The 25,552-nt window shown below is 42.8% G+C and overlaps 1 protein-coding gene across 32 annotated transcripts in view; it reads left to right on the top strand.

The window, feature by feature from the left end:
* The window catches only part of MICAL3 (microtubule associated monooxygenase, calponin and LIM domain containing 3), a 168,246-nt gene that overhangs the window by 14,135 nt on the left and 128,559 nt on the right, over window positions 1-25,552 (top strand). For 29 of the 32 annotated variants that reach the window (XM_085570005.1, XM_085570006.1, XM_085570002.1 and 26 more), the window contains exon 1: window positions 6,898-7,065. The exons of 2 other annotated variants lie outside the window; for them this stretch is intronic. The gene's annotated coding sequence lies outside the window, so the exon portion shown is untranslated. Of the gene's footprint in view, window positions 1-6,891; window positions 7,066-25,552 lie in introns of those variants that run through there. One more of the 32 variants, XM_085569998.1, reaches the window with a different exon arrangement.

Raw genomic sequence — 25,552 nt, 5'->3', positions numbered from 1 at the left:
CAGTTTGCAGTGAGCACTGCACAATCCGTACCTTAATACCAGGTTTTGTACTCTAGCCAGCTGATATGGTCCTATATCAGCTTCTTCATTTAATTCATGGTTCCAGCCTTTGTTGTACAAGCTGACTTATTTGTTTTCATTGAGATTAAGAATTTAAGCAGTAAGTAAATCAAGTGCTTGAACAGGTGCAGAAAGAGTTTTTGCCCTGTGCAGGATAGAGTTACAAGCAGTTTCATTCTGATGAGACAAACAGATGCTCTAGATAAACTGCTGATAAAAGGAATTATTATACTGGCAAAGATCCACCACCACATTCCCCTGTAGCACATGGGTGTCATAGTCAAGCATACAGACAGTAGCCATGGGTGAGATCAATCTACCATGGCTAACAATAGGCATCTATAAATGTAGCCATGTTACTGAGCAGTGTGATCATCAGTTTTAAATCATGTCCTGAAAAATATCAATTTAACTTAGTCATCTGTGAAATGAATACACTGCTTTGCAAAGAAAGTAATGCATTGTAAAAAGAACAATTGTAAGGAATTATAAGGGAAAAGAAATCAAAGGTTGTACACCAAAGGTGTGAAATTTTGATCAACCTGCAGTCTGCTCACATGAAAGGCAAAGAGATTTCTTCTTCTCAAGATTAATTTGGTGCTTGTTCTGTTCCTTAATCAGACAGCAGCACTGGGGCATCTCTAGCTGTAATCTCATTAAGATTATTAGGCTGTGATTGTGCTTGTGGTCTGTTGCTGGCATGCGTTTGGGCAGACAAATGATCCTCGGAGCTCTCACAGTTGAGAGGAGATGGGGGTCCATTGTTTCTCATGAGGTTTGAAAATCCTACACCCTTGACTTTGGAAAGGCACTGTTTGCAAAGCAGCCGGGAGGGCAAACAGGGACAGGTCCACTCAGCCCACAAAGGCAGTTTGTGAACACGGCTTGTCTTGGTGTGATGGGAGTCACGTGTGGGCACAATAATGGCACAGCACCCTCCCCTCAGTGTGTAAATAGCATAAAGCTGTGCCTGTGCGAGTGTTGGCGCGACAGGCTGGGCTACTACAGAGCAAAAACAGAAGTCAGAAATTAATTATGTGCTCCTTTCTCCATTCCCAGAACCACTCCTGTGTTCTGCTTTGTCCTGCCTGTTACAACTAACAAAAGCATAGTAGCTTTTGTTTAGTTGGCCTCTTTGACCAAACTGAAAAATATTTGGATGATATTTCTGGAAATTTCTGGAGTCACATAGAACTATTTTCATTCCATTTTAGCCCATTACTCTTCATTGCAATTCCAGGCAACACCATAAATACCTCTAGTTCCTCTTCCTCATGCCTGCATTGCTCAAATGTTAGTCAATAGTTCTGTTCCTGGGCAGCAGTGGGGTTTGAGTGCTTCTGGAGGCCAGTGGTTTTTTGCAGCCCCCTGTGTGACCCCTGCACATGTGGATCTCCTGCACACAAACCCACAGCAGCTGATGTCATTCGCGCATGAGCCTGGGGAAGCAGGCTGCTGAATGAGTGCCAGTGTACCACACAGTTCATAAATATGGAAAAGCAACGGGCCCTATCCCAACAAGCTCGGATTCAGAAACATTTAGCAGATGTTCTGGCTGTGGGGGAGGAAAACAGGAGATGAATAATTACAATACTGCAATAGCAAATACTTTGTTGATGAAACTGCACAAAAATTAGAATGACAAACACACCCTTACCAGGACTTTGACCTATCCATAAAACAACATCAACATGTTTTATTAATAGTAGTTCCACATTCTCAAGATCAATAAAGTGACTTCATTGATTTACTTTTCCCTTTTTATTAATACTTCTCTAAACAGTGATGAATTTGGATTGAACATAGGTAGAGTATTTTTATAGCTTGCCAAAGAACAGTGCCAGTAGTTCTAGTAAAGCAATAAGCTTCTCAACCAGGACAACACAGCTAAAGAGAACCTAGCCATGGTTAAGAGTTTGAAGGAAACTTCCAAATCTATTTGGAAGGGGCTGTCAGTTATTTCCACACCACCACAACAACACCATAAGGGAGATACTCCATATACTTCCTTAAAGGAGTAAAAAGCTGTTGTTTTTAAAACAAGAATAGAAAACATAGCTCAGGCTCTCCCTTAATCCAAACTCCAAACAGTAAACATGCATTTTAGACCTTGATGCATGCTATGTGAAGTAAAACAATGTCAGCTTTACAGGCAGCACTTGTGGGGAACTTCTATAGTCCAAATTAGAGGAAGAACCAATGAAGGGTCTCAATAATGACCTTGCAGGAGCTGCCATTACATTTCACCAAGGTACTTTTGAATCCATTCCCTTTGGTCGTTTTTGAGGACTGTCTGAGCACAAGGAAATGCTGTACTTGTGATTTTTTGGTTGGTGTATTAATTGTAGGCCAGCAGTCTAGTAGTACTTCATCTGGGTATGGTGTTCTTGAATAGCTATATTTTCTTCCTTAACAAACACTTGTCTTACTGCTTTGAATGATCTCACACTTCTTTACACACTTGAACTGTTGGTCCTAAATCATGAAGTGAAACTCAGCTGGGCTACTCTTCCCAGCCTTGGCATAAGGTACCATTTTGGGAGGGAGTTTTCTGCACTTGTGTAGTCTTCAGTTTGGGTTAGTTCTACTTAAAACTTTACAGTGTAGTGAAGTGAAAGTTGTGTCTTTCTCATCAGCTTCTTGTATGCCCACAGTCCTGACTCATAGCAGCAAACCCAAAGCTGCAACTTTATATTCTACTGCTTGGCAAAATCTGTGAGCAGTGAAATTGTCTGCAGTGAATATGCACAGACCCAGAACCTCTCTTATTCTTAAAACAGTTCCAAATGCTAAAGTGTATACTGAACACTCAGCAGATTTGTATGTAGCCCCAAAGAAACTTTCTGTATTAGTTCCTATCAGAACACCTATTTTTTCAGCATGATGGGTTAGAAACTTTTATCTACATGATCAAAACTCACTGGCTCTGATGGGCTAACTTTTTATTTTCCTTTTTAACTGCAGAAGTTTTTACCTACAGAAGTTTCTACTTAGTGAGCCAAGAGATAGATTTTTCCAAATGAATTAGAGTTGTATTTGTTTCCTTGCAACCAAACACAATCAGCAATTCATTTGAAACTCACCTCCCAGCTCAGCAGACATCAGTCAGGATTAGGGTGTGCATGTGTGTTCAGAGGTGGTGCAGGGGGTTGAACTCATCATTTCATAAATATTACAGCTATTCAAATGCCTATGCAGTGAATAATCACTTGCATCAGGAGAATGCTGGGTGCTTGGTGACTTCTGCCTTGCATTTGAACCACAGATTGAACACTTGTGTTCTTGCTTAGGAAGTCAGTGCTCCAGAAGAACTGGACAGAAAACAGCAAACTTTAAAACCTCTGTAGACTAGACTAGTCCTTCAGTTTCTTCTGAAAACAGTTCTTTTGGAAGCTCTTAGCTGTTAATTTGTATGCAGATTACTTTTACACTTTAAAAAATGGGTTTAGCTGTCCAGGTAAGTGTGAGCACGAGAAAACAAGACTATAACTCATCAAGATCCTAATTCAGTTGCTTACAGCAGATGACAATTCAAATACAGTGACTTTTAACAGAAACACTTGTACACATGAGAATAGAGTTCCTATTAATGGAGAGCATCTCAGGGGTTTCAATGACAGTTTGGTTTCATGTTGGCAGTTTGGTTTCATGGCCTTTACTTTTACAAATTGAAGCAAAAAACAACAACAAAAAAATCCTTTGTCACTGTAAATGTCACACTAAAATGTTTAAACAGGAGGGATGGCTGCAGAATACATCAAGTGCTCCTTCCATTCTGCATTGTACTGGTAAAGCCTCAACTGGGATCATGCTGTATGCTGCTCCTGCACAGAGAAATTCAGGAAAGACATGGATTAAAGTGAGAGCCACCAAAGGGGAACACCATCAATCAACAGAGCCTCACCCAATCAAAATTAGGAGGACAAACAAGAAAAAAACAGAGTTTTAGTTCTGGGGAATGTGAAAAGTGACATGAGAAATCTTCATTCATCTAAAGGGCTGTTGCAGGAGTGAGAGGAGCAAATGGGGTTTTTTTGTCTCTATTGGGTAGGATGAGAAATACATGTAAATTATGGTAAGAGAGATCCAGCTTTACCATCAGGGGAAACTTTCTAAAGGCAAAAAGAATGAATCATGATAAAAGAACATCTTTCCTGGATAGACTGTGGTGTCTGCACTGGGGAGGTCTTTAAGAGGTAAAACAGATGGGACAGAGATGCTTTCACAGGGCTGGAGTTAGGTGACCTCTCAGTATCCCTTCCAGTGCTGTAATTTGGTGATCACCTCCTTGTTTGAAAATCCACTTGCTGTGTTTTTACTTCCTGTTTCCAGATGTGATGACTTTGCTCTGGGACAGTAAGCTTTCCGTGGAATTTGGTGCTCTTGGTTTAAATGATTACAAATTCCCACAGGAGCATGCACCTGGCAAGTCCTGAACCTTGGAAGGTTGTCAAAATAGAATTTAAGATTCCTTGGCTACTTTTACTGTGAAAGTAGCTTTGATTTCATAGAGATACCAAAAACTTTCTTGAATTTTCTTCTGTAACTTGCCTTCCTTGTTATACTCCTTGTCTGACTGAGAGCAACACCTGGGCTTTACGAGCCTTCAATAATTTCCCTTGGAAGACATAAAAAAGACAGGCCTTATTTTTCTGTATAGACTTTTGAAAATGGGACACTATGCCATACTCTGACTTTATGTTGAATGGTAGCACCTCAGCTCCTTGAAAAAGCTCAATCTGGAACCACAATATTTTTCCCTGGGTTGGTTTGGAACTGCTTCCTCAACAGCTGCTCTGCTCACTAGCGGTCACTCCTGGAGTGCCAACACCCAGTTTTACAGTGCCTGTACGAATTTACAGGGAATCAATCACTGCCTGTCTGGGGTGAGTACACTGTTCTCCAGCCCGCTGCAAACCAGCAGTTCTGTAAAATCCTCCCGGGAGATAATGGTACTGGGCTTGCCTTGCACATCACCAGCCTGGAACATCAGGCTTCTAACTGAGCTGTGATGCAGGATTTCAGCTGTCTTAGCCTGTTTTTGTATTGCAAAATAGCCCATTTTGTACTGATGTTACAGTTTTTGTGAGTGTGCTTTATTAGCCTAAAGTTCTGTACAGTACTGCCTGCCACCCTCCTCCCACTCTGCACACCACGTGCACGCCAGGACAAGGGACATGCAGAGGCAGTACAGTCCTTTGTTTTTGCTTCAGTTCTACTTGTTTAAACCCTTCCTCTTACGGTGCATTGTGAAAACTTCTCTGGGAATCCAGCAGCATAATGATGCAAATAACCCTGTCATATGACTTAGCCTCTCTGGTGCTAGATTCCAAAATATCGAGCCAAGACATACAAGTCTTGCTGTGGATGCCATAGGCAGCCTCATGCTAAAGTGCAGATGGCTCTGCAGTTCCCTAATGGGAATTGTTTGGGTCCTTATTAGCACTTTACAAAGATTTCTGTTAAACTTGCCAGCTCTCCTCCTGACTGTTCAGAGTGCTCAGCCAGTAATCACTGCAAATGCTGTGCGAGTCAGGCCCTGGGAGAGCATTTCCAAACATCTCCTGTTATCATGGTATGTAATCCCCCTCCTCCATCTGCTTTCATTTTTCAATAATTAACACACCCCCAACCTACATCTTCGCAGGGGAGGACACCTGCAAATATTGTTTTTGAACAGATAATGGAAGGTGAATCAGCAGGCTGAGGCTCTCCAGTGATTGCAACCAGTAGCTCTAATTACTATACTCATGGAAACTCCATCAGTAAACAGGGTGGGTTGAGCCAAGTTTAGATCAGCTAAAGGCTTTCCTCCATCTGTTCTCAGACATGGATATAGATAGTGAATTGGGAATTGTGCACTTCTGGCTGATATTTGTCATACCCCACTGTAGTAAGAATTTGCTCAGCCATGTCATTAACTCATTTTATGCATCTCTTATGAATGACATCTTCTCGGTGTTTTATCATGTGTTATTGTAATACCTGACTACATTTCATGCCAGAATCTCTAATATACTACGGAGATCAAAACCTCTCTTAAGGTAGGGTTGGAAGGCTGTGGCTTTGGTAGGACATTTCTGGGTTCCTCTCAAAGCTTTCTTGAAGACCAGGGCTGGCTCATTTCCAGGTCCAGCCAGTCCCAACACCGTCACCTCGGTGTGACCCGAGGGATTAGTTAACATTCGGGGCTCCCAAGCCGAGTTGATTAGCAGGAGGCAAGGATGATGGCAGCAGCATCCACCTGCTGCAACGCTGCTCATCTTCCCGAGCGCATCACCATCCCAACGGGACGAGTCGCTACGGCCACAGCCACGAGCTTCTCCCCAGCCACCCCCGAGCCACAGATATCTCCGGCTTTCTCAAGACGCTTTACAGGCGTCTCAGCGGCCGCTTTCAGATGTGATTTAGTTGCCGCCTGCTCTCGCTGGCCATCGGGGCCATCGCACAGTACCACCAGCGCGTCCCGGGGGCTTCCCGCGCCCCTCCGCCCGGGGGCGCTTTAAACGGTCACAGCTGGCCACGCCCCTTTTTTGATCTCCGCCAATCCCCGCCCGCCCTCTTGCAATTCGAGCGGTGGGAGCGTACCACTGCCACAGGGGGAGGAGCGGGAGCGTTTAGGGGCTGTTGGGGGAGAACGGCGCGGAGCATGGTGTCGGTTCTCCTCCACACCTGTTGATTTCGCGTTGCCTTCGCCCTCCTCCTCTTGTCCCTGCTCTCCACCGCGTGTCCGGTGGCTGTGGAGCCGCCGTTTCTCGCCGCTCCTCCCCTTTTCCCCGGTGCGCCGCCGAAGGGACGGGCGGGGAAACGGGGCTCAGCCCGCGCGGTGGGCGGGGAAGCGGCGGCGCGAGCTGCCAAGGTGCGCGCGCGCCGCGGCGGCTCCAGCCGCCCCTCCCGCGGCGGGCAGGGACGGGCCGGTCCCGCTCCGCTCCAGCTCCGCGGCTCCAGCCCTCAGCCCGGCTCCAGCCCCGCTCCGCCGCCCCCGAGCAGCAGCATGAAGCGAAGGCAAGTGCCCGCGGCGGGCGGGGGAGGGCTTGCGGGTCGGCAGGTGGGGCGGGAGCGGCGGTGGCGGAGGGTGCCCGTCGTGCCGCGGCGCGGAGCGGCGGCTGCGGCTGGCACAGGGCGGCGGACACCGCCGCGGAGCGCGCTCCGTGCCCCGGTGGCGCGGCTCCGCGCCCCGGTGGCGCGGCTCCGCGTCCCGGTGGCGCGGCTCCGCGTCCCGGTGGCGCGGCTCCGCGTCCCGGTGGCGCGGCTCCGCGTCCCGGTGGCGCGGCTCCGCGTCCCGGTGGCGCGGCTCCGCGTCCCGGTGGCGCGGCTCCGCGTCCCGGTGGCGCGGCTCCGTGCCGGAGCGGGCGGCAGAGCCGAGAGCCCCGCGCGGCGCTGCCCGTCCCTCCGGCGGGCGCCGCCGCCGCTGCGGCTCGGCCTTATCGGGTGCCTCGCACCGCCGGCCAGCCGCGGCCGTGGCCGCCGCTGGGTCATAAAGTGCTGCCGGTGCTTCCGTCACACGGAGCTCAGGGCAGCCCTACGTGAGGCATGGCATAAACCGCCCGCAGCTCGCACAGGCTGCTGCTTGTCTTACCTTTAGCCTTTTTTATTGTCGTTCGAGATAAACTCACTCTGAGGGGTTATGATACTTGTGCCTCTGTTCCTTTATTTGTGTTACGGCTCGTTCTTAATCTCTGAGGGCTGTTGTCCTCAGATGTGTTTAAGGGTGTTTAGTACTTAACAAGGGTAGCTGCTTCTAAACATAGGTTTTCTTCTTGTATAATAATAAAAACCTGCTTATGCGTTCACTGCAATGACTTAATTCTGTATATTGAAGAAGACCTCTCTTACCTCGTGCAGTCCTCTCTGACCTCATCCATTTGATGTTAGTGCTCTAGAGTGCCTGGAAAGGATCCCTCCATCTCCACAGTAGTTACTGTTAAGTCTGACATTACAAAAAATGCTGTTTCCCTTGTCAGTCCTGTTGTGCTGCTTTGAAAGTTGAAAAAATGAAGAATCTATGGGAAATCTTAGTGTTGGACTCAAAAGTGGCATTCTTGGTTAGTCTGCACTTTAAATGAACTTTGTCTGTGCTAGTGTAGCGGGCTTAGGGAAGCTGAGCAAATAAATGGCCTCTCAGTGGACAAGCTGGATATACAGAAACTGATTATCCATGAGGCTCCTTTTACCTAGAAACTTTGAAAGATACAGGGTAACTGAGCTTTGAAAAATGCAATAAACAAGATTTTCTTTGAGTAATTACGCACTTTCTTGAAATATACTACTCTTACCAAAAGTTACACTAATATATTTTTCTGTATTTCTTATAATGTACATATTCTATTTATTTCTCTGTTGTATTTATTTATTTCAGTGCTTGTGCTTGGGTTGGTTGCACTGCAGGGATAGGTTCAGTAAAAATAACTCATTGCTTGGGAATTAAGCTCTTCAATCATGGGAATATTTCTGCTGGCCTGAGAGTCTGTGAAAGCTTACTGGTACAAAACTAGAGTTAGATTGAAGTTGGCAGTGCCCCTTTAAACCAGCTAAAAGTCCACCACATTCATCTGCAGCTGCAAAAATGACACTACAGTTAAAAAACCAGATATGTTTGTATTTAGCTTGCAGCTTGCTAAAATATTTGTTTATTTAGATGGCTTAACCAGGTATGCTGAACTTGTATTCATTCAGGTCTTAAATTACATGGAAGGCACACCTTACAGCTAATTTGTGATGTTGGTAATCTTGTAATTATTACATTAATAGATGGGGAACTCCTCTTCAGTGTTACAGGACAACCATAAATAGTTTTCTTTTGCCAGTTATTTTTAAGTATTTGTGCAGAAGAAATAACTAATAGTTATATTGCTGCTGCATTATATGTATCTCGGTTTCAATATTCAATAAATTTGAGTACAAGTCCTGTTTCTGACTACCCTGTGTATTAAGAAAGGATCTGTAAATAGTATGTAACTGTATATTCCCGGTCTAAACCTAAATGCAGCTGGTTGAGGTCAGGATGACATTTTATTCTAAGCTTTCTTGCCTCTCTGGTTTTCAGATATTTTGTGAACATGCCTCACATGAGAAATCTCAGTTATTTTGCAGGTGTAGGGTCTCTTGATAAAGGCTCGGGCACTGTTACTTTGCCATGAGTGAGCTTGAATTCCTGTTGTACACATCATAATGCAGAGCTGCTGACACTTCTCGGAGAAAGCTGAGGCAGAACTGGTCCTTACTTGAACATGTTTCTCTTTCCTTGCAGGATTTCAAAATTACTTCTCAGTCACGTGGGTAATCCATAAATGGATTAGGATTTTGTTCATTTTTTCCTTTGCAAACACAGGGTCTGTCCTTCTGGTGTAATCTTAGAGTAGCTCAGGTGCAGGTGAAGAGAGAGCTGTCTGTGCTGCTGCTGTGTGTCCTTGGCAGAGGCAGGAAACTTCCACTCTGGCTGTGTCACTGGAAATTGCCCACGAGAGCAACAGCAGAGCCTGTACATGCTCTTACAGCCTGATGATTTAGGAATCTTTTCTCTGCCCATTGATTTATGTCTTAACAGCCTGGAGTAAGAAGAAACCCAGTGAAATGCAGTGTAGCTGTGGCTCACCTACTGTCTGCAGGGTCATCACACGGGAGCAAGGCACACGCCTGCCCGGTGGCTGCTCTTACACTGTGTTGTTAATACAGGGGTGCAAAGTGCAGTTTTCCCAGGTACCGTGTTGCTGAGATACTCCTGGTGTGGATGTGATCCCCGAGAGGTTTCCTGGGAGTGCTTTTACTGTAGCAGATCCTAATAGTAATCTCATCTTTCATCCAAAAAGGGGAGGAGGGAAGAGTTCCCACTAGTCAGTGCAAGGAAGGGGGATTTCATGTGAGCTCCCCTGGGAACTGTGTTTACTCTTAGGTGTTTTTTTAGGTCTCCCAGCAGCACTAGAATCTAGAACTGACCTGACCTTTGCAGACTATGGCAGGATGTAACCTAGATATCAGCTCCAGGGATGCTGCTCATAATTAGAGAGGTGGAAATAAAATAGCAGTGATATCAAGCTGGAGTTCATGCTGCTATTTGGAAATGATGTGGTAAGGTACAAGAGGCAGGCACTGTTTGTTTACTAGGAGGGGAGCCCAAAACTGTGGGGATAGAGCAAGAGGTAAGCTAGCATAGGAACATCAATTCACAACCCTTTCCTTCCTTTTTCTCCTCCTCCCTCCCCCAGCTGAATGACAGCTCACGTAATTACACAGGGGAGAGGGAGAAAGGGAAAAGTGCATCCAGGGGAACCCAGGAACATCTACACGCCAAGGAATGAGATCTGCAATATATGGTGTTTGTGAATGGTGTGAAAACATCTGGATTTCAGCTGAGTGTTTGGGGCACACGATGAGTTCAATTTCGGTGAATTATTTGTTGTCTGTACCTGTGGATTTCTTCTAATGTTGAGGTAGTTGGAATGTGGATTAATGAGTTGATAACACTCTAACAGCATTTGGTTTTTTTGTGTTAACATTAAAGAGATATGGCTCTTCTCATTCTGCCTGTGTTGTATCTTGCTTTGAAGAGGCACTGTGGTACTCTTGTATATGGAGTGACTTGAGATAGAAATAGAGTGCTCAGATATGGGAGACAATTTAAGGAAGGGGAAGTTGCTCACCTCTGTGGGCAGCCTCTCTTCTGATACCTCTTTATTTTTTTTTCTACTTTGAAAGTTTAATCAAGCAGTAATCATTTGGTAGCAAGAGGAAACTGAAGGATGTTTCTCTTTTTTTTTTTTTTTAGATACTGAAATTTACTCCATTCAAAAGTATTCGGTAAGATTAGGAAAGGAACTGTGAGTTCTTGCTTTTCCTAGACAGCAGTAACTTAACAATAGAATTATTTCAGCTTCAGGAAAGAGGAATGTATTTCATCCCACACTTCCTGTGGGAGTTCAAAACTTTTCTGCTGAAGGTGGGCAGTAGCAGCATATTTTTTTCTTTTTTGCTGGAGACAAAAACTTGGTTGCTCTGATAGAGGTCAACTGTTCTGAACCTGTTGTTTTGCAATAGACAACATGAGATACTGCCTTTCATTTTTGAGAAGGGGCACTGAAGAAAGCTATGGAAATTGTGAGGAAAGCCTTTTTACTACATTCCTGTCTCTCTCAGCCTGTCATCTCTTTCTTCCCAGATCTTTATCCTTGTTGTATGTTAACCTTTTTCATTCTTTCTGCACAGAGTCTTTGAGATATGATCTTTTGTGTCTAGCCACATGGTTTAAACTAGTCTAGGCTGCCCATGCTTTGTCTGGATTTCTTCTTGACATTCAACTGTTCAAAACAATGACCATTTTTACTGAAAGTCATTCATATGTGGGGTTATGCAGCTACAGACATAAGCTAATTTTCTTGGCCCTTTTCTGCTGTCATCTGGAGTGAAATGCTGAGGAGCGCCTGACACGTAGTCCCACTTGGTAATGCTGCTTGCTTTGAGGCATTCAGCAAAGCCTTGTTGTGGCCTTTCTTTGCTTTGCTCATGCAGAAGGAGGAGTGGCAGATGGATGCTTTTCAGCCATCATGGAGAAGAGTCCCATAGACAGCTCTGCTGCTGCCTCATCTTCTGCCTTCAGAGAAATTTGTAATGCTCTCACCTGCCATGGGCTGACTGAACCCAGAACAGCTTGGCAGTGGAATCAACAGGTCCCTGCTTATCTGCCTTGAGTGGTTTTGCCTTTTTGCTGTGTTCTCTTCTTGCCTTGGACCCACTTGTCCAGCAATCATCTCATCCCTTGAGGTGGAATTTCTCTGTGCAAGAGATGTGTTTTCTTGTTGTGCTCTTTTATTACATTTTGGAGTTCTGGTTTAGACTGATGATGTCAAATGTTATTGTAGGATACAAAACAAAGGTAAAATCTGGCTGTTTTCTGTGCTCCAACTTCAGTCCAGGAATATTTGTCTTACCTCGTGGGTCTTTTGCTTTGTTTGCCTGCATTAGAATTCCAGTTGCACAGCTTAATTAAAATCTGGGAAATAGCCCATTTACAGAATCAACTTCCTCTTTGACCAGCAGGAAAATTGTTCTGTGTTACTGCTCTTTGCCCTGCTGTTTGGAAATAATTCCTCTGAAAATGCAGTGCTTTGAAGTGAGGCAAGGCTTGCTGGGGGCTGATGTGGTTGAGGGAAGAGGACATGTAGTGCACTGAAGGCTTCTAATAAAACTCTTTTAAGCTTTACTTTATATCTTTCATTGTCATGGCTGTAAGATGCTTTGGAATTAACTTTGGGTGGTGCATCTGATGAAGTCTTAGGGTATAATCTTCTAGTCTTCTAAGCAACTTCTGAACTGAAGTGACAATGAATAGCATAACTTTTACAGTGATCTCCCTTTAGGTTACTGAGATCTCTTTACTCTGAGTTTGTGGGGAGAGCTCTCACTGGAGGTGTAGGCAGAACAGCAGCATATTTGTGGGATCATATCTCTGCTATGCAAATAAAAGTGCTTGTGGCTGTGTGAGTTCTATCTCTTTGTGAGCCTGATCAAACTGCCTTTGTTGAACAGAATGGTTGGGAGCCCCTTTTTGCCTTCCTCTTGATGTTTCTAAACAGTTGTGTAGACTTACACAACTGCTAAAAAGTCTTGTGTTGGGTGTAAAGGACAATATCAAATCTGCTCAATTTTGTGAGATGCTGCAGCTTGTAGTGATTTGCACTGTTTAACACCTATATGTTTTTCAGGGTTCATTAAAGAATTGTAGGTATCATTCAAGCAGATGGCAAATATGATTCTAACCCAGTTAAAGAGTACAAGGCCATCAGTGATACCCATGGATATTCTGGATCTTGTGTTGAGCAGTATTACCTAGCACTTCCAACATCATGGTTATGTGACTGAAGGGGAGGACAGTGGACTTTCTCTCCTCTCTTCTGTGGTGATGTGCACAGAAATGAGGAATGTTTGTCTGGGAGTCATGCTTTTAACAGTCAAATCTAACTATGTTTCGCTAGTTTGTTTTTTTTATTAGGTTGTTTTGTGGCAGAAAGTAATTTCTTTAATAGCAGTCTGTGTACATGGTATATGGTACTCCATCTGGTATAAACAGAGTTCTGCTTCTGCTCCATTTGAGGAAGTCTAATATTGTTTTTCTGTGTCAGGAGGGGTAAACAGCTGTGGAGAATGCTCCATGCTTTTGATGATTCACTTTGCTGCACTAAATCACTAATTCATTAATTAGGCAAGGTTCCCATTCAGAGCTCTCTAGAGCTGTGCCTCTTGCTGTGCTGATTGTAAAGGAAGACTGGTTTGGAGTTAGCCTTTGTGTCTGGTTTCCCTGGTGTGCCTGAGAAAGCTGGTGCCTCACTCCAGGTACTTCAGGTTTCTTCCAGATCTTTTGTCATTTGCTGCTTATAAACAGAATCTAAACACACTGTAGACTTCCCAGGAGTAGTAGGGCTGCTTACACATTTTGGTGGCAATAGCCATGAACCAATAGGACCAAGGAATGTGTCCAGGACATGCCTTGTGGGCTAGGTTAGCTGTGCAGTTTGCTGTATTCTTTTCTTGGAGAGGAATTGGTTAATGCTAATTTAGAAATGGTATAGTATCAGCTGTGATCTAGACCAGCTAAATTGCTTGCAGAGTGTCACTTGAGATGTTTGCTTCCTCCTTAGGAGAATTCTTCTGTTAATGTGCCCTTTTCTGGACCATTTTCTAGATGTCTCATCAGTCTGGAGTGGCTTGCTTTTGGTGCCATGTGCCCTCTGGAGAGTTTATTTCTAAATAGTTACTGAAGCAACAGTCTTCTAAAATGCTACAGTGTTAGGGTAGAAGGTATTAAAATGTTTAGTGATCCTCTGAGAGTCTAGATTGAAAAAAAAATACATTTGTATTTTTGTTCTCTAAGGCTGGTTGAAACTATGTTAAAGACAACTTGTTTATTTTCTATTTTTCTTCATCAGAACTCCTCTGGTTTAAATTGTGTGTTTTCCCAAAAGGAAATATTGCCAAAACAAAATGTTTTACTTCAGGGGCTGCTGTGCACTGTCCTTCATTCTCTGCTCTAAAAAGATGACTCGTTTTCCAAAAAAATGGTGAATTCTGCCATCTTAAGGTGAGCTTAATCTTGAGATGGTCACCTTGGAACTGTAGCTCCCATGGAGCAGTAAGGTACTATTACACAAGAAAAATAAATTTACTTTCTTAAAGAGAAGCATTTTGTAAGTATTACTTCCTTGTGCCAAAAACCTGGGGACTTTACTTTTTACTGTCTGCCAAAAAAATTCAAAGAAAATGTTTTTCCAGAGGTCAGATTTCCTTATCACATTGTACTCCTCTACTTTAGATCTAGACAGAAAATTGTATAAAGTTTTGAAATGGGTTTTGTCAGGACAAGAATTAAAGCTAATGTATTAATTTGAAATATATATTGTCACTAATAAATCAAATTATTAATCAAAAGTCTCAGGATGTCACCTCCCCATAAAAGGTATTGTCTTTTTCTTAGTCCTATTTCCTTTGCTGCTCCATTCCTGTACTGTCCAGCTATCACAAAAGGCTCTTTGTTGTTCATTTGACTGTTAAACTATGCTTATTTTATGCTTCATCGAACTCTCAATGAGCTCAAGGTTTATAATATCAAAAGTCTGGCTCTCTGAGGGTGAGAGAAGCTAACAGGTTTCATAAAGCTGTAGGGGTCAATCAGCATACAGGAAAGCATCCCAGACAGTGAAGACTTTTTCAATGACGGTGGAAAGCGTTGGTGAATTCTTCTTAGCATTCATGCAAGCAGTGATGGTGATTTCTGGGCACATGCTTTCTCACAGTCAGGGTCTGCCTGTGCATTCAGCTGCTGAGCAGAGTGCTTTGGTTCTGGACTTTGGAGAAAGCAAAGAATTTCAGAAATGTGAAGCACACATCAAAGTTGAAAGAGAGAGTCGTAAAAAGAGAGGAAAGGATGTAGCCAAGCAGGTTCCAGATGCACAGGTCAGATGTGACCCTGCAGGCCAGTGCCTACTGCACACTGGTCTCAGTTCTTCCTTTTCCTGCTGGTGTCACAGCAGAGGTGCATCTTGGACTGGGAATCAAGTGCTCTGACATTAGCAGAATAGAGTGTTGAATTCTGTTGGATTTGAGCATGAATTGCCTTACAATGCTGTGCTAATTATGGCAATTCAGGAAATGATTCACAAGAGTGGGTAGCTCAGTTTGGTTCTTCTAACAGCTGCCTTAGCTCAAGCTAGGTTGGCTTATTTACTAGAATTGTGCTTCATAAGCTACAATGGCACTTGCAAGTATTCAGTGTTAATTCCTGACTTGATTGAATGGAGTCCTTCGACATATGTCAGAAGAACAGGAGCAGCTTTCAACCTGTCTATGAAGTCAGGGGCTTTTTTATGTATTAAGAAAAGTTTCTTTCCAATGGTATGGGGTAGAAGGTATTTCCAGTGCTGTGAATTAAATGCTGGATTGTTACATTGGATATTGCATGGGGTTTTCTGCTTGCTTCACCATGTAGGCTCCAATATGGAGAGAATATCCTTAATAGGTATCAGGGAATCTGAAAGCCAAGTAGATTCTGTAAGTCTGTTCTCAAATGCAGTAATGACTTAAACCATTTTTATTTTCAGGTATAAAAAATTGCTTTGTTCTGTATCCCCAAGAACAAATGCAAAAAGATATTAGTATTCCCATTTTCTGGGATAGCTGCTGCTGTGTGAAATACAAACTGCCGTGGCATATTCAAGTTTATGCCACTGTTAAATGTGTGCAGTGTCTATGGAGTTTTTTATGACAGCAAAATCTTTAGGTGGCAAGAACAAAGTCATGGATGTGAGATTAACTTGCATATAGCACTTATTGTTGTGGAAAATGTTTGGCAGGCATCAACTTTCCAAAACCTGATAAATACTCAAGTGGTGCAGAAAAATTTTTCTTTCTGTGAAGGTCTTAGAAATGGTGGTGATAAGAACGCTGGCCAGCCTCTTCAGGTCTGGGTTTAGAGGGGATTTTCTTGCCAGGTATGGGAAGAAAACATGATGGACAAAGCAGGGTTTTGGTGAGTGTGTTCTGATTTGTGAGAGCTTCCTAGAGCTGTGAAACGGAGTAGCAGAGCATTCCTGGAGTCTCACTGCAGGATCTGGTGGTTACATCCTACAATGGCTAATGGCAGGGCAGTGGGGGAGATGAGCTGTGACCTCCTCTCCCAGGCAGAGCCCTGACTCTGAGGAGTTAAAGCTGGGAGAGGAATGGACTGAGGTCAGCAGCATGAATGCTCTGTTCAGTAAATAATTTTCTTTGCATACTTACTCCATTCTTTCACTCATTATTTGCTCCACTTATTCTTTTCCCTTCCTACACACATGCAGGCAAATTTTCTGGCTTTATTATCCTCCCTTGCCCTGATGACCACCTTCCAATGGCCACTTGTCAGTGTGACCCAGGCTCTGGTAAGGGGGTTGTAGAAGATAGGTTTGCTGAGCAAAAGCCACCATGGCTCTGGGATGGGAACCTCTGCTCAGCGTAGGAAAGCACGGCTGTTTTCCTGCTGCTCCTGCAAGTCTGCTGCTCCGAGCACTGCAGTGGCTCTACGGAATGCAGCACGCGGGAGGGAGAATGCTCTTCAGCCAGACAGGAAGACTTAAGAGCTGTTGCCCACCTTTTTTTCCCCTTGGTGGCAGGCAGTGAGCTTCTGGGTGAGTGAACATCTGGTACATGGCATGCGCTTTACAAGGCTGCTGGGGAAATCCATTCAATAGCCCTGCTGTTACAGAGAATTTGGGTAAATGTAGGATGAAGCATTGCTTAGTGCTGGACTCTGATAAATGTAGCAGGCTTTCCTAGGGCTTGGACAGGATGCTGGGAAATGAGAAAAAGCTTTAAAGGGTCCTGTATCTGAGGATCCACAGAAAACAGCTGAATGAAGAAGCAGGGTTTGGGGGGTTGAGTGACCTTGAATGTGTGCTCTCGTGAAAGAAACAATTCTACGTGTGACTGGTATTTAGGAAAATATTTTAACTGGGAGGCCCTTTTGTTAGGGGATAAGCAGTTTAAATATCCTGCATTTGTTTAGAGATCTACTTTGATTTTTCAATGGAAGTGTAATAGCTTTTGCTTGTCACCTTTTTACATGATCTTGTAAATGCTGCTATATCCCCAGGCTTCTGCAAGATGTGCTGGCTCCCTTTCGTGGGTGTTAAATTAACTTAGGAAACCCCAGAGACAGAATGAAATAGGTGCTTAGCAGGTGTACTTTAGCATGACAGCTGTTCAGAAGGCAGCCCAGGTATAATCATAAATTTATACTTCTGGATTTGGGGGGGCTTTGGTTCTGCAGCACTTAGTCATCTACAGCCCAATAACTCTTCCTGCTGTTGGAACACAGCATCTGTGTTTTTTCTCTTTCCCTTAGGGCACTGTTGTCTGCTTCATTCTTCTGACACTTTTGTGCTCTCCGTTGTGTTTTCTTAAATAAAAAGGCAGCTCTAGAAACAAACAAACCGAATTCCTTTCTTGTTTGATATCTGCTTTTCCTTTATAAAACTATTTTCCTTCTTTTCCTGATATGGCAGCATTATTAGATCCAGGACTTCTCTCAACTAAGCTTTGTTGCTGCAGAGCCAGTGGGATAAAGGGAGTATGGAGTGCTTGCTATGAGAAGTTGGTTTTTACCCTTGGTTTAAATATTGATAGTAGTGGAGTTAGAGATCTGAAGATACTAAATCAAGACAATTGTTCATTGTTTTCTAAACAGGCTTTAGATACAGCTTCCTATGACTACATTGTGCAGTGAAGTACATTCCTTTTCAGTAGATAGACAGGCTTAAAGGCCCTCAGGTTCTTCAGATCTGAAACAACAGCAGTAATCACTAAAACTAATACAAAAGGGAAAACAATTACGGGATTTTTAGGAGTGTCTTGGGCAGTGCCTCTGCCCTCCAGTTGCTTGGTTTTTAAATCCTGGGGTTCTGTATCTTCTTTGCCTGTTCTTGTCACACAGCACAGCTGTCTGAGAGTGCTTAGAGTCTTATCAGAAATCGGATCCGGGTTTAAAAATAGCCTTGTTGGAATAAAAGATGTGAAACAGGGCGGGTTTACTGTGGGATCCATAGCTGCCACGGTGGCATTGCTAGTCAGGGAGGAGGATTTTGTGGTGAGTGACAGGGAAAAATTGTTCCTTAATGATGTTGGATTTGGGAGGACATAGTGCCTGGGGAGAAGAGGGAGGAATGTTCCAAGAGAAATAGTACAAGCTTTTATGAAAGAAAGAGGTGGGAAATGCAAATTAATAAAGGAGAGAAATAGATCCAGTGGTTAGATGAGGTACCATAAAATCACCATTTCTATTCAACCATGATTCCTTTCCCCATGTAGAGTTTTGGTTCCTAGGCTGGTATTCTGACTGTTCTGTGTGTCCAGGGCTGCCAGCTGATAACCTAAAGGAACAACTTAATGTAATTTTCTATTAGCTGCTGTCTGCTTTTCCTCTTAACTTTGCCAACTGCTTCAGGTGTGCTTGGGCACCTGTGAACCTTGTCACTTCTGCCTGTACCAGCTGATTTTATAACAAAATTTGCCTCTTCCTGGATGTGACCTCATAATAGTTTTACTAGCAAATTATATGCTACTTGCTCATTCTTAATTACTACTGAATATGTTAAAAAATCAAAGCTTTAATAACAGAACACACAACTGCATTTTTCTGTTGATTGGTGATTAGGAGCAGCTTAGTGAAATGTTGGTTCCTAAAAAGCTGTGGGGTTTTTTGTTTGTGGGTTTTTTGTTTGTTTTTGTTGGTGGTGGTTCTGGTTGGTTTTTTTTGGTGGTTTTTTTTTTTTTTTGGAGGAGGAGGGTGGGTTGGTGTGAGGTTTTTTGTTTGGTTTTTTTGGGTGTTTTTTTGTAGAGTTAGTTTTCAGGTGGATATTTATGTACCCATTTGTGTTAGGCTGAAATATCTTGCCATGTAGTGCCTCTTTTATGCTTCCTTCAAAGGGCTTGGCACTGTTTCAGGAGGACACCTTTTACTGTAGTGAAATCTTGGGATGCTGATTTAATGTAAAAAGGAGGGGCAGACTATGCCAGGACTTTTGTGAAGCATTGGAATGGAATTGATTCAAATCTTGGCTGTACTCAGAGAGTGATAGGAAGTGACCAGTCTCACTGCTCCAAGAGGAGCAGCCACCATCAGGAATGGAGTTTCATGCCTCTGCAGGGAAACTTGAAATAAGATGTCCTGCCTGCTTTGTGAAGGAGGAGTGTAAAGCAGGTGGAGCCAGTAGTCTTTAAACCAATTCTGGGGAAAAATTAGAGGTTCTAACCCTGATGAGTCTGAAAGCTACTCAGCTTTGCAAAGCCTAAAGAGAAATTGAAAGGCAGCAAAACTGGAAAGGAAGGACCCAGCTTTCATTCCTGTTTCACCTGCACCACGAACAGGGTGGGCTCCACACTGTCCACACTCTGTACTGCTCAGGAGTGTGACATTGATGACATTGATGGTTGCTTTTCTGCCTGTCTCCTGTACTTTGCTCTCTAGGTGAGATTAGACATTTGCAGCATGACAGGGTTTCTGTCTGCAGTCTGTTCTTATCTAGGAAAGCAGCATTACGTTTTCAAGTGGTGAAAATACTATTGATCTAACACTACACTGAAATTTTTTCATCTCTAGGTGTTCCTGCCCTTTTACCAAATGGGTAATATACTTTGTCCCCTCAGTTTCTGAAGGGAGATAAATGAAATGCAGCATTATTGTTCTGGAGTTGACCTTCATGAGTGTAGACACAGCTAGGATAGGAATCTAGGGCTTTAATACAGTGATCCCAGGAACAGGGAACCTTTTGCTATCTTGAATCTTGATAGATGTATTTGTGGGCATGAATAGCAACTAATGAATATTTATACATGTACTAATGAAGTCCTACATCTGTTTTTACAGATGTATATGGGTATGGACTTGCAAGATACCAGTGTGGGTGTGAATAGATGCAGGCCTGGGAAAATTATGATAGCTTGTAGCTGAGCCACTTGGCACATACAGTGTGTCCAAATGCCCACTTGAAAAACAGTATTAAAAGACAAAATAAAAATTTCTACCCTCTCATTCCTTCCTAAAAGAATCATGAAACCTAGGGTTTTGGGTTTTTTGTTTTAAAGCATAACTATCCCTTGCTGAAAATATTTGTCTCTGGTGACTTTTTGAATGGGAACCACTGTTTTGTGACCACTATTCAATTCCCCAAGTAGGCAAACCTGGTAATGCTGCTTGTGCTGCTTGTGTTTGAGTGAACCTGAAACCTTTTAAATATACTGTGAAATTTAAAATTTGGGAGACTGGTGCTGAAGTTGGCAGTTTCATTGGACTGCGTGCTGGGAGTTATTTTTAGGGATGTGTGCATTGAGCCCCTTCTGTGACAAAGGTGCCTCTTCCTTCTGTCCTTGCTGGTTTTTAAGAGATTGGTGATTTACAGATATGTTATAAAATTTGACCTTCTTAAATCTGGGGGTTAGTCACAAGAATGTATGTTTCTGAAGTGGATCGTGTATTTTATTTGTCTACCTACAGTGTTCCTGAAGCCTTTTCTTGGCACCTTCAAAAGTGTTTCTGAAGTGTCTGTCATGCCTGATGGCCCCCCATGAACTACTGCTCCTTTAACAAAATCATTTTATAGCAAGAGCCTCAGTATTTGATTCTGAAATGTTTGTTTGTGGAATTCATTCTGATTTAAATGTTGAAAGAGTCTCGATTCATAGGAGGGAACATTCTATTTTACTGCAATCCAGATAACTTGAGAAATAAGAATACAGTGTTCTGCTCTGTTGTTGTCTCTTTCGTTGTACTCTTGTTTTTAAAAGGTGTTTGACCTTTTCAGAGGACTGACCTAGTGAAGGCAGTCTGTTTTGCTTTTAGCATTCACAGGACCTTTTTTTAAACTGTTGTTTCAGTGTGTATTTTACCATTTTTGTCTGGAAGCTTCTATTGTTTCAAGCCTTCTGTTCCTCAGGGCAGTCTCAAGTTAATTAACCAGCCTGTTTTGTAATTTTGTAACATCAAGTGTTCTTTTTCAGAAAACCATGAAATAAAACAATTTATGGCTGTTTAGTGGCTTTGTCAATGTAATGAGCACGGATCTTGAGTATGGACTAAATTTGGGTTCTTCACTGCAAACATCCCAACTACTCCTTTTTTAAAAAATATGTAGACTATATGACTAATCAGTTCCTGAACTTTATATAACTTGGCCAGTCCTGGGAGCTGCACTGAACTACGCAGCATAACTTTTTTTTGTTATAATTCTGGTTCTGGCAACAGTCATATCTGTGGTGCTTTCTCAAGGTCAAGGTGTTCTCCCACAACAGGTGAAAAAAAATGGGAGGCAGGGAAAATCAATGCACAAGCCGTTTCATACAGTGAAACTGGTGAATAAATAGTCCAGGATCAATATGCAGTGAGTGAAGCAGTTGTTCATATTGGAATATGTTGCATTCTGCTTCTGGCATGAGAGTATGTGCTCCATCTAGTCCTGATGTGGGTGGATTTCCACCCTGGAAATCACTATGCCCTCGGGTGTGCTTTTTTAATATTGGCCAGTCTGACTGAAGACCATTTCTTCTCTGCTTGTTCCTGTGTGCCTCTGCTTAATTGTTTAAATTTCTGGTCACACAGAGTTATTTGCTTGTAAGTTAATTTATGGAAACTAATTTTACATGTTGTCAGGTAGTGTCTCAGAGACCTTTCTTTGTGTGTTCCAAGTTAACTGATGGAAAAGAGGCAGCTCATTTTGTCAGAGCTAATGTATGGGAACTTGTGGAATTCTTCCTGCTCCTGCTTGGTATGCTAATAAGGATGAAATAACAGTGAAAAGAAAAAAATGAAGCTAGTACTACTGCCCTGAGAAGGGAAGTGAGCCTAGCAGCCTTATGTGGCTTCTGTCTTCTTATGTTGGATTATTCACTGTAGTAAACCTGACTTATATTTTTATTGGGCTTTTGAAGGAGTCCAAATTTTACAACTGTATTTAACACTTCTAGATGAGTGGGAGGTTCTCCTGTATATGATATGTAGAAAACCTCACTTTTTATTTTGTAGAAGGATAATCAGTGAATGGTTCCTAGATCAGTATTGTCACTCGTGATGCAGCTTGAAAAGAAATTGAAACAACCCCTGGACTATTTTCTTTTACTTAAGAGCATAATGTGAGAGTGTGTGGTTTGCCAGCTGAAGAAAGTGTGTATGGTTGCTTTTTTTGGCTCAGTTCTGACTTTTTAAAACACTTAAATGAGCAAATGACTTGCTCCTTTCCCTGATCTAGCTAGTTCTTTCACAGCTTCATCTGAGGTACATTCACAGATTCCAGGCATGATTTTTTGAATGGCTGATTTGCTAGATATGAAGGCACAACTTGGGCTTTTGTTGGTAAACAGCAGTAGTGAAAATAATAATAGAGATTGTGTGTCCTAGCTGATATTAAACTGTGCTGTTGTAACTTCTCTCCTAAAGACTGAAATCCTCTCCTTGGTGGTTAGAGCAGAGCTCACAGATCTAAGCTGGAACTACAAGTCCTGACTGAAGGCCTAGGAGATATTTATTCAGGGATTGAGCTGTGTATTCAGATCAAGTAAAACCACATTTTCCCAATTCTCTTCTGGTCTGTTGTAGCAACAATCTGCTGTGTGGTTATCAGAGGAAAAGTGAATAATGTACTTTGTGCTTTTCCAGTAGGTGCCAGTTTTCTGATGGTGGGAAGCAGAGGTTTGGATATGAACTGTGTGAGAGGAAATGGTTCTGCTTAGTTCTTACTGCAACAGCTCTGGCTTTGGAGGTTTTATCAAAAGTGAAAACTTTCTCTGCTTTTCTGTAGAAGAGCAGCTCCTTGAAAGATGGTTAATGTTCATGGTGTATTTGTATTTTGTATATTTTGACTGAAAGAGGCAAGATTTCCATTTCCTCCTATTGTTGCACAGAGTATAGAGCAGTACTATCCAATGCTTGCAGTTTGCATTAATAGAAGTTTTTAGTTGTTTTTCATCTGTTTGTGTATTTGCAGCAACAGTTACAGTTTGAACTCTAATTTCTTCACTCTTTTCCAGGTTTATGCTCATCACTTGTGTTATTGTTAAGTAGTGGAGATTAATTTTGGCAGATGGATGAAATGCTCTTATCTGTTGTTTCCTTGAAAATGCTTTACTGCTTACAGGTTTCTACTCTAGTGTGTGCTATGCTAATAGAGCAAGGGGAATTTCAGTGTTATCTTTGTCAGCTTGACAGTGTTCAGATTTTCTCCTGTGCTGAAAAGACATTTATAAACTTTAATAGAACAAGAGAACACATTGCATTTGAACAAGTGTGATAGGTATTAGGGCATGCCTGTGGTCTGGTTTGTAGGAACACTTCTGCCTATGGAGCTCAGACTTGACAGCTAAGGAGAGCTTTTCATCTCACACACTAAATTTATTGCAGTGCTGTTTTTCTCCTAAGAAACAGAAGCAGAGGCACCAAATAGTCACATTTGGCTTGATGGGTTACTGCACTCTTCGGCTGAGGGCAGGCCTGTTGACACTAGCCCAGTTCTGACACAGGTGCCCTATTTTAATGTCTTCTTTAAAAGCTGGTTTTAGGTATTGCTTTCAGCAACAATGTGCACATAAATCCCGTCCAAATAAAACTTGTTTGCTACAAATGGAAGACAACTCTGAAGCATGCAATAAAACATTTCTTTGAATGTGGCAGGATTGAATAAGGAAATCCTAAAGAAAACTTCTGGGTACTTAATTCCCTCTAAATGGAAGGGCACAACTCCTTTTTGTGCCTTGCAGTGAGGTGTAGAATTGCGGCATCTCACTGATTCTACAAGTAACAAACCTTTTCCCATTCTGTCCCTGAGGAGTGCTCCAATGTTTGTGCTGTTAGCTCATGTGCCAGGGCTATCTGCTTTTCTGGGCCATGGCCCATAAACCAAACCAGCCACTTTGCCTCTTGCTCTCTCAGCCTTTCTCCTCTCGTGTCAGGAGAGCTCCATGTTTGGAGGAGCACAAAGCGCTGTGCGAGGCAGATAACCATGGAGTCTGTGTTTCTAGGAGAGGGCTTGGCTTTATCACCAGCTGCTGTCAGCTTGCCCTGGACTTTGCTACAGGGCTGACAGTGCTCTCTAAGAGCCAGATCTTTGTGTCCCTGTGTTGAAGTGCTGCAGACTGGCTGGGGAGAGCTGTGTGCACACGGAATGTGTTTGTGCATGTGCATTCTCCCCTTGAGGAGGGTGGCATTTAACTGTGAATTTATACTGCTGGTTTGAAGGTCTGCACTGGCATCTGTAGGAATGAGGAAGGAAGGTTGGTGGCATGGGCTGAGGCAGATGGGGAGGGCATGCAGCAGAATTTGGCCGAGGACATTCTTTAGTTTGGGATTTGTGGCAAGTGCCCTTGCTTATTATGACTTCACTATTTTATTTTGGTTGTTTATGGCAGTGTAGACACCTGTATGAATTGAAGCTGTCCTTACACTGATCGAGAATATTGGTGTCATCTTAAAATGTGAGGATGTAATGCTCTGCACTCCTAGGTATACTCCCAGTCTCTGAGGAAGCCTTTCTAGAATTTAGGAACGGTCTCAGCAGGAGCGGCTGGCTTTTTGTGCCACGGCATGCTTCTGGTAGGGTTTCCTGGAGGGCTTGAGGAAAACAGGATTCAAACTGTTGTAAGGTTCAGTGGGATTTAGATGTGCAGATGTTACAAGGTCTTCTGAAAAGAGCTCACCTAATACTTTATAGGGCCTATCTCAAAACAAATGGCTAGAGGCGAGATGTGCGTTTTTGAAGAACTGACTAAAAAGCTTTAGTTATTACAGAAGTGCTAAGGAGTAAAGTACCATAAAACCAAGGCACCAGCTTTTAAAATTTGTATGCCTTTGTGTCATTCAACCATCTGTTATGTCATTTAGTAGCTCTGCCAATGTGATTAGGATAATTTGGTAAATAAAGGGTTTAGTGTTAGGTTGTTTTTTCTTTTTGTTCATGATTTATCATTTTCAAGGAATAAATTGGTAGACCCAAGAATAAGCTTGAAGTTAAATTCAATCATATGATAAGCCTGAATCCTTGAAAACCTGTGACTCTGGACACATCATTTTATTGGAAAATAAACCTGATCACAGGGGTTCCGGGGCTGAAGATAGTGAGAGGGTTTTAAGATCTTGCTTTTAACTCCTGCCTCTGTTTATCTGCTGATATGCTGTGTCCCTTAATTTTTCCAGCACTGATGCTAATGGTCCCCATTTGAATCTTAAGATAATGTTCTTTCACAGGTCAAAGGCTTGGAGTGCTTTGCTTCATCAACCCTCACTTGCTGTGGCTTTGTACAAAACAAAATATTGTTAAGTCTCCTTTAGTTGGAATAAGTTGTTGACTTTTCAAAGGAAAGATGATGTGGGATAGGCACAGAGACCTCAACACTGAAAGTTCCTTTTGAAGAACAATTTTGTTTGTGTGAGAGTTAGTCCTAAACTCTTGGAGCTTTGCTCAGAGACTAAGCCTTGGCTTCTGTTCAC

This window comes from Lonchura striata, chromosome 1A, assembly GCF_050655825.1.
Source record: "Lonchura striata isolate lonStrDom1 chromosome 1A, ASM5065582v1, whole genome shotgun sequence".
Classification (NCBI taxonomy): Eukaryota; Metazoa; Chordata; class Aves; order Passeriformes; family Estrildidae; genus Lonchura; species Lonchura striata.
This window is presented reverse-complemented; position numbering and strand designations above follow the sequence as displayed.